This window comes from Loxodonta africana, chromosome 17 (assembly GCF_030014295.1).
Source record: "Loxodonta africana isolate mLoxAfr1 chromosome 17, mLoxAfr1.hap2, whole genome shotgun sequence".
In the NCBI taxonomy this organism is placed as follows: domain Eukaryota; kingdom Metazoa; phylum Chordata; class Mammalia; order Proboscidea; family Elephantidae; genus Loxodonta; species Loxodonta africana.
In genome coordinates, this window is record NC_087358.1 from 30,028,722 (window position 1) to 30,041,812 (window position 13,091).

Here is a 13,091-nt window from a genome sequence, read left to right on the forward strand (position 1 = left end):
CAATTTAATATTCTTTATTATGCTTTTACATGCAACTTCCTTCCTAGCTGATGATTCCTGTCAGGGCTGTGTATTATTACACATTAGTCATTTTTCTTGGGTTGGCCTATAATGCTTAAAAGGAGGGCTACTGTACTTCAGTAATTTTGCTTACAATTTGATTTGTGTTCTCTAGAATCCCAATTTACTTTCATCAGCACATTTCAAACACACACCAGCTGGACCCCTGGATAAGCTTATTTGCATACATTAGCAGCTGAAAGCCAAACACCAGCAACTCAGACTGAGACCTGATATTTTCCCAGAGCCTCACCTGATTTTTTTGAAATAAACTCTGCCTCCATATTTGTAACTATCTATGTCAGTGATCCCCACATGTCTGTCAGTTTGTTGTACTGTGGGGGCTTGTGTGTTGCTGTGATGCTGGAAGCTATGCCACCGGTATTCAGATACCAGCAGGGTCGCCCGTGGAGGACAGGTTTCAGCTGAGCTTCCAGACTAAGACAGACAAGGAAGAAGTACCCAGCAGTCTACTTCTGAAAAGCATTAGCCAGTGAAAACCTTATGAATAGCAGCAGAACATTGTCTGATATAGTGCTGGAAGATGAGCCCCCCAGGTTGGAAGGCACTCAAAAGATGACTGGGGAAGAGCTGCCTCCTCAAAGTAGAGTCGACCTTAATGACGTGGTTGGAGTAAAGCTTTCGGGACCTTCATTTGCTGATGTGGCATAACTCAAAATGAGAAGAAACAGCTGCAAACATCCATTAATAATCAGAACCTGGAATGTATGAAGTATGCATCTAGGAAAATTGGAAATCGTCAGAAATGAAATGGAACACATAAACATCGATATCCTAGGCATTAGTGAGCTGAAATGGACTGGTATTGGCCATTTTGGATCAGACAAACACATAGTCTACTATGCTGGGAATGACAACTCGAAGAGGAATGGTGTCGCATTCATCACCAAAAAGAACGTTTCAAGATGTATCCTGAAGCACAACGCTGTCAGTGATAGGTTAATATCCATACGTCTACAAGGAAGACCAGTTAATACGACTATTACTCAAATTTACGCACCATCCACTAGGACTAAAGATGAAGAAATAGAAGATTTTTATCAGCTGCTGCAGTCTGAAATTGATCGAACATGCAATCAAGATGCATTGATAATTACTGGCGATTGGAATGGGAAAGTTGGAAACAAAAAAGAAGTATCCGTAGCTGGAAAATATGGCCTTGGTGATAGAAACAATTGCTGGAGATCGAATGATAGAATTTTGCAAGACCAACAACTTCTTCATTGCAAATACCTTTTTTCACCAACATAAACGGCGACTAAACACATGGACCTTGCCAGATGGAACACACAGAAATCAAATTGACTACATCTGTGGAAAGAGATGATGGAAAAGCTCAATATCATCAGCCGTAACAAGGCCAGGGGCCAACTGTGGAACAGACCATCAATTGCTCATATGCAAGTTCAAGCTGAAACTGAAGAAAATCCGAGCAAGTCCACGAGAGCCAAAATATGACCTTGAGTATATCCCACCTGAATTTAGAGACCATCTTAAGAATAGATTTGATGCATTGAACACTAGTGACCAAAGACCAGACGAGTTGTGGAATGACATCAATGACATCATCCATGAAGAAAGCAAGATGTCACTGAAAAGATAGGAAAGAAAGAAAAGACTAAGGCAGATGTTGGAGAAGACTCTGAAACTTGCTCTTGAGCGTCGAGGAGCTAAAGCAAAAGGAAGAATTGATGAAGTAAAAGAACTGAACAGAAGATTTCAAAGGGCCTCTTGAGAAGACAAAATAAAGTATTATAATGACATGTGCAAAGTGCTGGAGATGGAAAACCAAAAGGGAAGAACACGCTTGGCATTTTTCAACCTGAAAGAACTGAAGAAAAAGTTCAAGCCTCGAGTTGCAATAGTGAAGGATTCCATGGGGAAAATATTAAATGACGCAGGAAGCATCAAAAGAAGATGGAAGGAATACACAGAGTCATTATTCCAAAAAGAATAATCAATATTCAACCATTTCAAGAGGTGGCATATGATCAGGAACTGATGGTACTGAAGGAAGAAGTCCAAGCTGCTCTGAAGGCATTGGAGAAAAACAAGGCTCCAGGAATTGAGGGAATATCAATTGAGATGTTTCAACAAACAGATGCAGCACTGGAGGTGCTCACTAATCTATGCCAAGAAATATGGAAGACAGCTTCCTGGCCAACTGACTGGAAGAGATCCATATTTATGCCTATTCCCAAGAAAGGTGATCCAACTGAATGTGGAAATTATAGAACAATGTCATTAATACCACACGCAAGCAAAATTCTGCTGAAGATCATTCAAAAGCGGCTGCAACAGTAGATCGACAGGGAACTGCCAGAAATTCAGGCCGGTTTCAGAAGAGGACATGGAACCAGGGATATCATTGCTGATGTCAGATGGATCCTGGCTGAAAGTAGAGAATACTAGAAGGATGTTTACCTGTGGTTTATTGATTATACAAAGGCATTCGACTGTGTGGATCCTAACAAACTATGGATAACACTGCGAAGAATGGGAATTCCAGAACACTTAATTGTGCTCATGAGGAACCTTTACATAGATCAAGAGGCAGTTGTTCGGACAGAACAAGGGGATACTGATTGGTTTAAAGTCAGGAAAGGTGTGTACCAGGGTTATATTCTTTCACCAGGGTTATATTCTTTCACCATACCTATTTAATCTGTATGCTGAACAAATAATACGAGAAGCTAGACTATATGAAGAAGAATGGGGCATCAAGATTGGATGAAGACTCATTAACAACCTGCATTATGCGGATGACACAACCTTGTTTGCTGAAAGTGAAGAGGACTTGAAGCACTTACTAATGAAAATCAAAGACCACAGCCTTCAGTATGGATTGCACCTCAACATAAAGAAAACAAAAATCCTCACAACTGGACCAATGAGCAACATCATGATAAACGGAGAAAAGATTGAAGTTGTCAAGGATTTCATTTTACTTGGATTCACAATCAACAGCCACGGAAGCAGCAGTCAAGAAATCAAAAAACGCATTGCATTGGGCAAATCTGCACAAAGGATCTCTTCAAAGTGTTGAAGAGCAAAGATGTCACCCTGAAGACTAAAGTGCGCCTGACCCAAGCCATGGTATTTTCAATCACATCATATGCATGTGAAAGCTGGACAATGAGTAAGGAAGACCGGAGAAGAGTTGACGCTTTTGAATTGTGGTGTTGGCGAAGAATATTGAATATACCATGGACTGCCAAAAGAACGAACAAATCTGTCTTGGAAGAAGTACAACCAGAATGCTCCTTAGAAGCAAGGATGGCGAGACTGTGTCTTACATACTTTGGACATGTTGTCAGGAGGGATCAGTCCCTGGAGAAGGACATCATGCCTGGCAGAGTACAGGGTCAGCGGAAAAGAGGAAGACCTCAACGAGGTGGATTGACACAGTGGCTGCAACAATGAGCTCAAGCATAACAACGATTGTAAGGATGGTGCAGGACCGGGCAGTGTTTCGTTCTGTTGTGCATAGGGTTGCTATGAGTTGGAACCGACTCGACGGCACCTAACAACAACATGTCAGTGATAGCAACCCTATAGGACAGAGTAGAACTGTCCCATAGGGTTTTCAAGGAGTGCCTAGTGGATTTGAACTGCCGACCTTTTGGTTAGCAGCCGTAGCTCTTAACCGCTGCACTGCCAGGGTTTCCATGAGTCGGAATGGTCACTATGAGTTGGAATTGACTTGATGGCAATGGGTTTGGTTTATGTCAGGGATTGGAAACCCTGGTGACGTAGTGGTTAAGTGCTAACCAAAAGGTCAGCAGTTGGAATTCACCAGGCGCTCTTTGGAAGCTCTATAGGGCAGTTCTATTCTGTCCTATAGCGTCACTATGAGTTGGAATTGACTCACTTTGTAACAGGTTTGGTTTTGTTGTTGTTGTTGTTGTTAATGTCAGTGATAATATGTGTGTGTGTGTTTTAAAGCTGTTGGTCTCCAGGTGACTTCTGAGCTGTAATGCTCTGATGCAAAGCCTTAAAGGATAATCTGAGTACACGTCTGTCCTACTTTAGTGTAGGTAAAAATATTGTCCCCCCCATTACGAATATCTTAGTAAAGGTAATAATTAAATAAATGGTAGAGGAATCAGCTTCTTAATTGGTCAGTGATTGCCTGAAGGCACGTAATCCATTAATCCATAAACATCTTTGTGGCTGGAGCCCTGGAGGCAGTGATTAAGATCTAAGGCTGCTAACCAGAAAGTCGGCAATTCAAATCCACCAGCCACTCCTTGGAAACTCTATGGGGCAATTCTACTCTGTTCTATAGGGTTGCTATGAGTTGAAATCAACTGGACAGCAATGGGTTTGGTTTTTTTGAAGGGTGGTTATTTTTGTGACTGGGACCCTCCAAACACCTAACTTTACACACACACAAAAAGGACATTGTGAGCGATTTGTAAAAAGCTGAGGTTTCATTTCACCATTTTCTTTGCAAGTCTAAATTCCTGAACTGTGGTCTTGGTCTATGTGGCAGCCTACCCCAAAAGATACCCATATTCTAATCCCTGAAATCTATAAATATTACTTTCCTTGGAAAAAGTCTTTGCACACATGATTAAATTAAAGATTTTGAGCTGAGGAGATTATCCTGGAGTATTCAGGTGGGCTCTAAATGCCATCACGAGGGTCCTTATAGGAGAGAGAGAGCAGAGGGAGACTGAACAGACAGAGGAGCAGGCAGCATGACCACGGAGGCAGAGATTGAAGTGTTGTGGCCACAGGTCAAGGAATGTGGCAGCTACCAGAAGCTGGAAGAGGCAAGGAAAGGATTCTCCAGTACAGCCTCTGGAGGAAGCACGTTGTTGACAACACCTTGATTTCAGCCCAGTGAGAGTGATTTCAGGCTTCTGGCATCTGGAACAGTGAGAGAATAAATTGGTGTTGTTTTAAGGCACTAAGTTTGTCATAATTTGTTATAGCAGCTGTGGGAAACTAATGCTGTCTTTAAGAGTCTACCTAATGGTTCTTGGGCAGGCAGTTTACTTATAGAATTCATAATTTTAACATATCCATGTCGGTGTCCTTTTGGTTTTGTTTTTTTCTGGAAATGAATTGTTAATTTACTTGATCTTTTTCATTTTGTATCTCACTTATCATCCATTTATTCTGCTTAGTCCTTTCTGTTAGGGCAAGTGGGGACCAGGAGGGTAGATGATCCGCAGGATCATTTGATTTGCTGAAGTGATCCCCAGAAATGGGACAAAACATTTGTGAACACGTAATCTAGAAGACTTAATATCCCAGGGAGGAAAGAACATTCTCTGCTAAATATTGAACATTTATCCTGTCAACATTTTATTTCCTTTTCCTATTTCCATAAGATAGATATAATGCACTGTATATTATTAACATGAAATAGTGCTCTACAAGATACCTCAGGGCTAGAATTACTCTCTTTGGAGTGGATATTTGTATGCATTACAGATTACTGTGATTCTGGACTGCAATGGGGAAATCACGACCAGTATGTTTCTATCCTCTTTAGTCAGTTGCAGAATACTGCCAGACTTTACTTCTTTACTTCCTCTGCTATTATTTGACCATGATTCACAGGGGTCAGCTCATGAATTACACGACGTTTTTTTTTTAATGGGGTCGCTATGAGTCGGAATTGACTCAACAGCAGTGGGTTTGGATTTTTTGTTTTTAATACAGATGTCACTGCGGATAATGGGGAAGCCAATTTCTGGAAAATTTGTGATGTCCATTGAAATGTTTCTGAAAAGCTGATGGATTTGTAGTTCCAGTAAGGGCCCTGGAAATATGGATGAACCTAACTGCTCAAGATTTTTAAAAAAATGCTCTTTATCATAGTACTTCATGAATTTTTCTATTAAAATAAAACAGAAACATAATTCTTTTTGTAATCAGAAGGCTCTCATATGACAATAACTGCGTCTTATAGAGGACAGTCAGAGCTTTATAATCAAGTTGGTAAAACTGAAATGATTTTCTTTTGCAAAGACTTATAACACATGCTGTGTGAGACTTTGTGTTTGCCAGAAGATATTGTTGTCAATAAACAGGAATAGTTTGAGTACTTATAATTTTATGTTGTTGTATTGTTGGTTGCTGTTGTATTCCTACTCATAGTGACCCCATATGACAGAAGAGAACTGCCCCATAGGGTTTTCTGGGCTGTAATCTTTATGAAAGCAGATCGCCAGGTCTTTCTCCTGCAGAGCTGCTGGGTAGGTTCGAACTGCCAACCTTTTGATTTACAACTGCGCACCTAACTGTTCTGCCACTAGGTCTCCTTTATAAATTTATAGCAAATATTAATAAGTAAATTCTCAGTTAAATTTAAATGATTCTGTTTTCGCTAGGGCCTTTCTAAAGGAAATGGGAGACTACTTCAAAGATGAGTTTGGGCCATTTGTAGAAAATCTATACTTAAAGCTTAATTTTGTTTTTGGGCAATACCTAGGAGTTTATAGTTTTTATATGCTCTCTCCCTTCCTTCCAAATTTCATTCCAAGGCACTACAGTGCATACGTGCTATTAAATGTTTCATTAAAGCCCTAATGAATTTTTAGGGATGCAGTACAGTTGTGGGCAAGTGGGCCTGAGATCAGATTGAGGGGGTAGAAGCTGTTCACTCCAGAATGAGTCCTCAAGGCCTCTAACAAAGCCCAAGAACAATTTACTGTGTTGAGAGATGAGCTCATAAGTGTAATTTCTATTTGTAAAATAAACCTCTGATAATGAAAATGAAGAACAATTACAGGCTTTGCTCTGGAGGGATGACCTAAGAATTAACCATAGAGATAGCATATGAATTATGGATTTTCTTTTCCAGTGAAATCTCTTTTATTATAATTCCCTGAGAAATTTATATTGTGCATATTGAAGAGAATGAGAATTCATTTAATAATCCACTCTCTACTGCTTATTTGTTATTTTCTATCTAAAAGAAAATACTCAATTTTCTTAACAACTAATTTAATACAATTATCATGTCGCCAGTCAAAAATATGCATCAGAATAGCATGCTACAGACACATGCTTTACACAATCAGTGTTTTTAAACAGATGTAAATGAAATTTTGTTAATTAAATCTATAACAACAGCAGATAGAATATGTGTTTGTTTTTTGTTATTCAAAATGTTCTCAGGTAAGTAAGGGGCATGTTCTGTTTAACTGCGACAATAAATAACAATTTATTTAATATATAAGAAATATCAGAAGGTGAATAGAGAAGTAATCATATAAAACTGAAATTTGCTAAGCTAAAGAAATTAAATAAAAAATGGTTGGAGTTGTAGGGTGGAATGAAAAAGAAAGAGATAGAAAAGTAATATTTTAGAGTTTGGGGTAAAATGACTTTAATGCTGGAAGAAGTATTGTGGATACCTGGTCTGTGTGTAAGAAGCCCTGGTGGACCAGTGGTTAAGCACTCAGCTGCTAACTGAAAGGTCAGTGGTTTGAACCCACCAGCCTCTCCATGGGAGAAAGATGTGACCGTGTGCTGTTGTACAGATTACAACCTTGGAAACCCTATGGGGCAGGTCTACTCTGTCCTATAGGGTCGCTGTGAGTCGGAATCAACTCAAACAATGGCTTTGTGTTTTTTGGTTTTAGGTCTGTGAGTGGAAGGAAGGAGAAGGGGAGGGGAGGGGAGGGGAGGGGAGGGGAGGGGAGGGGAGGGGAGGGGAGGGGAACTCAGCTGTAGATTAAGGGAGAAATCACAGGGTTTTTATCAGACTTAAGCATTTCCTTACAGCTCTTCAGTGACCTTGTGTTTGCTCTACACTGAGTCCTACTGCTCTTTTCTGCTTTTTCACACAGTTTTGAGTTTTTGACATTGTCACCTCCCAGCTCTCATACTTTGTCAGAAGTCTTGGCTCTTTAAGAATCAGGCTGCTGGAGCTGAGATTCTCACCTGATTGTCAGCCAAAGGAGGTGTGATGGAGTGGAAAACACAGGATTTGGAAACAGGAGACCTTGTTTTGAATCCTGGCATGAACACTTAATAAATCTATGACCTTGGTGAGCCATGTATCTTCTTTGTGCTTCAGTTTTTTCCCTGGAAGGACTGCACAGCTTTGTTTTGAGCACTGTATAAAATAACATGTATAAAAGAATCTAAAAGTGATTACAAGGAGTAGAGATTCAATCCTTTTTAATTTTTTTGTAAAGAACACCCTTGTAGGTGAGCCAGTCACTGAAATACCTCCTCGTGGTGGCAGTATATATTCTAAAGGCTCCCCAGAGATACTTCACAAATAATTTATTATTTTGAAATAATAATAAAACAGCAGAAGAAATAAGAAGTTTGTGTGTGCACATACAAGCACCTACATATATATATATATATATCTTTTCTGCCTCTTTTTTCTGCATCTTTTTTCTTAGTAGGAGAAGGACGTTAACTGAATGAAGAGAGGCAGGGCTGAACTGGTTTCCAGACTGGACTAACCTGGGCTGAGGCTAGTGAGATTAGTATGAATTCAGACGCCAGTACAGGGCTGTCAACAGAGTCCCCAGCAAAGTTTTAAATTTTATTTTGGTAGCAACTGCCTATCCATTTGTGAGCCCCCCTCTCAACTTCCTACCATCTTCCATTTCTGGCTCCAGAGCCAACCAGCACATCATGCTGCTTGTGGCAGTCAACCAGGTCAAGAAGCTAGGATCTAAAAAAACACTCATTTCCTGAGAGCTAAGATCCTGGGTAGTGCAAACTGTTAATGCGCTTGGCGGCTAACTGAAAGGTTGGAGGTTTGAGTCCACTCAAAGGCTCCTCGGAAGAAAGGCCTGGTGATGTACTTCCAAAAAATCAGCTGTGGAAAACCTTATGGAGCAGAGTTCTACTCTGACTCCCGTGGGGTCCCCAGAAGTCGTAGCCGACTCCCCGGCATTGGTTGGTTAAGACATGACTTAGGCTCATGTGCTTCTCAGGAGGAATTTCTCTTTACCAAGAGGAGTGGGTAGTCCATTTGGGAGGATAAGCAGGTACGGGGACAGGCTTTCTCCAGTTGTCTTCTTCCTCCTAAATGCAGTCCTGTCCAGGATTTGCAGATGGAACCTGAGGTTTCCAAATGTAGACAACAATTTATTTGACTTGCCTAGAATTAAAAAAAAAAAAAAAATAGCTGCCAACTTTTCAAACTCCTTAGCTTTTCCGCCCAATCTGGTTTCAAGCTTCTCTTAAAAAAGATCTGGCAACACTGGCCGATCTCAACAGGGTAACTTTTGATTGATGGTGACTAGTGACCTCTGCTTGTAGGAGGGCAGGTGATCTCCGGTCTACCGCAGTTCTCTCCTGCTTTCATAATTGCTTAAATTACCTGCCTGGTCCTCCTAAGCATTTCAGATTGCCACACTCACCTACACTTTGCATTGCTTAACTAGCACCATCTCTTTTCTCATACCACATCTTTTCTCTTACCGTCATGGCTTCCACCCACACAAATATGTTTTTCCAGCAGAGTACACAAAAAAAAAAAATTTTTTTTTTTTTTAATCAGTTAAAAACAAGAACTGGTCTTTAGAGAGAGAAGAGGGTTTACCATGACACATCGTTCATGTTCAAAACCACAAACCATTAATTCCAGAAATGCCAGTTCTGTTTCTTGATTCTTTTGCGAAGTGAATAATCTTATTTTAGAAGCTGAGACTATAATTAGAGCATTGCAGGGATAGTAGTAGTATGGAATCATTTAAAGAGCAGTGGAGATGACGAAGAAAGGTTGGAATTTAGGGTACAAAAAGATAAATTAAGCAAATTCTCACCAAAGGGAGGCTGGTACAGCTACATTAATATATAGAAAAATAGGGTGTAAGGCAAGAACAAAAGTATTAGAGATAAAGATGAGACATGTTAGGTTCCCTTCCACGATATAATAATTTTAAATTTGAATGTGCCTAATAATACAGCTTCAAAATAAACAAGGCAAAATTGATAGAACTGTGAGAAATCTGCAGACACAGTGGGAAATTTTAATACATCTGTGTCGGTAAGTAAGAGAACTTACTGACAGCAAAATCAATAAGGATAGAGAAAATGTGAATACTGTATTAGCAAATTTGACCTGATGGTCATATACACAACAACTAATAACTAGAGAATTCATTTCTTTATTGACACACATGGGTCATTTATGAAAATTGTTTACATCCTGGGTCATAAATGAAATATAAACAAAAATAAGAGATTAAAATCATACAGGGCATGTTTTCTGGCCACAAATGCAATAAAGTTAGCAATCACTAATAAAAAGATAACTGGAAAAAAATCAATATATGTGAAAATTAAGAAAGAGTTTCTAAATAAGCCATGGACTGAAGAAGAAATCCAAATAGAAATTAGAAGATATTTAGATATTTCACCTAAAGTTACTACTTGTAAAAATTTCTAGGATGGAAAGAAAGCAATACCTAGAGGGAATGTTTCAGCCTTAAGTTTACATTTCAGAAAGCTTTAGGTTAATGCATTTGAAATATAGATGAATTCCTAGAAAAATATAACTTCCCAAGTGGACTTGAGAAGAAATGAAAAAGCCTTCCTACAGAGAACACTCCGGGTCCAGGAAACTTTACCAGAAGTTCTACAAAATCTTTAAGAAACAGCTATCCAATCTTATACAAACTCAGGAAATAGAAAAAGAGGACAAGTATCTACAATTAAAAAAACTTTATGAATCAATGTGAAAAGACAATCACAGAAAAAAAGGCAAAAGGCTTGGACAGTCACTTTATAAAAAGACAATAGTCAAATAACTGAAAAAACACATGAAAAGATGCTCACCCTAATTAGTAAGCAGAAAAATACCAAATAAAACTACACTGAGGTAATATTCCACACCCACAGGCTTGTTAAAAATTACAAAGTCTAATAACGTCAATCATTAATAAGGGTGTAGAGCAATGGGAACTCTCATGAAAAGCGGTGGCTGTATAAACTGATACAACTGCTTCGGAAAACAGTTTGGCATTACCTAACAAGGCTGAAGCTATGTAAACCCCACAATTTAGACATTTCTTCTTGGGTATGTACCCCAGAAAAACTCTTGCACCAGAACTCATAGCAGCGTTATTGGAAATAACATCTGGATCCGTTTCCTATGGTTGCTGTAACAAAGTTCCACAAAGTGGGTGGATTATGAGAAAAGAAATTTATTGTTTCACAGTTCTGGAGGCTAGTAGTCTCAACTCAGGGTGTGGTCAAGGCTGTGTTCTCCCCAAAGACTCTAGAGGAAGATCCTTTCTCGTCTCTTCCAGCTTCTGGTAGCCCCAGGCGTTCCTTGGTTTGCAGTTGTACCATAACTTCATTTCTGCCTCCATTTTCACATGGCCATCTTCCCTCTCTCTGTCTCTCTGGATCTCTCCTCCTCTTTTAGAAAGACACCACTCAGATGGGATTAGGACCTACCCTACTTCAGTATGACCTCCTGTTAACTGATACCATATTTAAAGACCTTACTTCCAAACAAGATCACCTTCCCAGGTATGAGGGGTTAGGGTTTTATCACTGGGGGACACAATTCACCCCATAACAATTCCGAACTGGAAATAATCTGAAAGTCTACCCAGACCCAGTGCTGTCAAGTCCAAGTCTAGCAACCGTAAAATAGATACCCAAAGTTTGGTGTATACATCAAATGGAATGATTATTAGCAATGAAAATGACTGAACTATATTACATGCTTCCACACAGATAAGTGTAACAAACATGTTGAACCAAAAGAACAAGCCATGATGTAGTGCAGCTCCACTTCTACAAAGTTCAAAACTATGTTAAGCCAAGTTATGTAGTTTAGAGGTGGAATACATAGGAGCTAAAACTGTGAGAAGAAATAAAACCAGTAACCGTTTCCCATCCAGTTGATTCAGACTCATGGCAACCCATGAGTGTCAGAATAGAATTGTGCTCCACAGGTTTTCAGTGGCTGATTTTTCACAACTAGATCACCAGGTCTTTCTTCTAAGGTGCCTTTGGGTAGGCTTGAAATTTCAGCCTTTATTTATAGCAGCTGAGCACGTTAACCATTTGCACCACCCAGGGACTCTGATGAGAAGAAGTAACCAAACCAAAACCCATTGCCATCGAATTGATTTCGACTCATAGTGACCTTATAGAACAGAGTAGAACTGCCCCATGGGGTTTCCAAGGAGATCCTGGTGGATTCAGACTGCAGATCCTTTTGGTTAGCAGCCATAGCTGTTAACCACTACGCCACCAGGGTCTCCAGGGAGAAGTAAAGGAACGTCTATCAAGAAATCTGGAGTGTGGTTATCTCCAGGAGAGAGGAAGGGGGATGTGATAGGCAAAAGACATATGATGGCTTCTAGAGTTAGTTATAATTATTCTTTATCTGTACATCAATGTTCTATAGACCCTTCTGTGTTTATGATATATTTCATAGTTTAAATAAGTGAGAAAAAAGCAGTAGAGAAACTCAATTTTTTAAAGAAAATTTGATGATTGTGTTTAAAAAATGTGAATAATCTTCACACACCATATTTTGATGCAAATAATGTACACCTTCTGCATCTGTTTGCTGGCCACGCCCCCCAGGTATTTTCATAAGCATAATATGCTAATTTTTTCCACATCAACATGTGGAAGAGGGTTGGTATGGTGGCATTTGTGAGGATGCCTCAGGGGGAGAGCTCCGCTGGCAAACAAACACAAAGGGTGTGCATGATTTGCATAAAAATATGGTAATCACAATAAAAACTGAGCTTTTTAAAACAGAACATCATTCACAGGACCACTTACTAAGCTAAGAAATAAAATGATAAGACATTAGATCTCTGGCCCTTTTCTATAAAATGAGGGAGTTGGACCAGAACAGCGGTTCTTCACCTGGTGAGTGATAGAATCTCCTGGGAGTTTTTAAATGCCCTGTGCCCCAGAGATTCCTGTTTAATGGCCCAGGTATCAGGAGTTTTGAAGCTGAAGTTCACAGAAGCCTACGCATGGGCATTGTGGGGGTGGATTGTTTTTGTTAGCTGTTGTCAAATTGTCCCTCACTCATGTCCCCA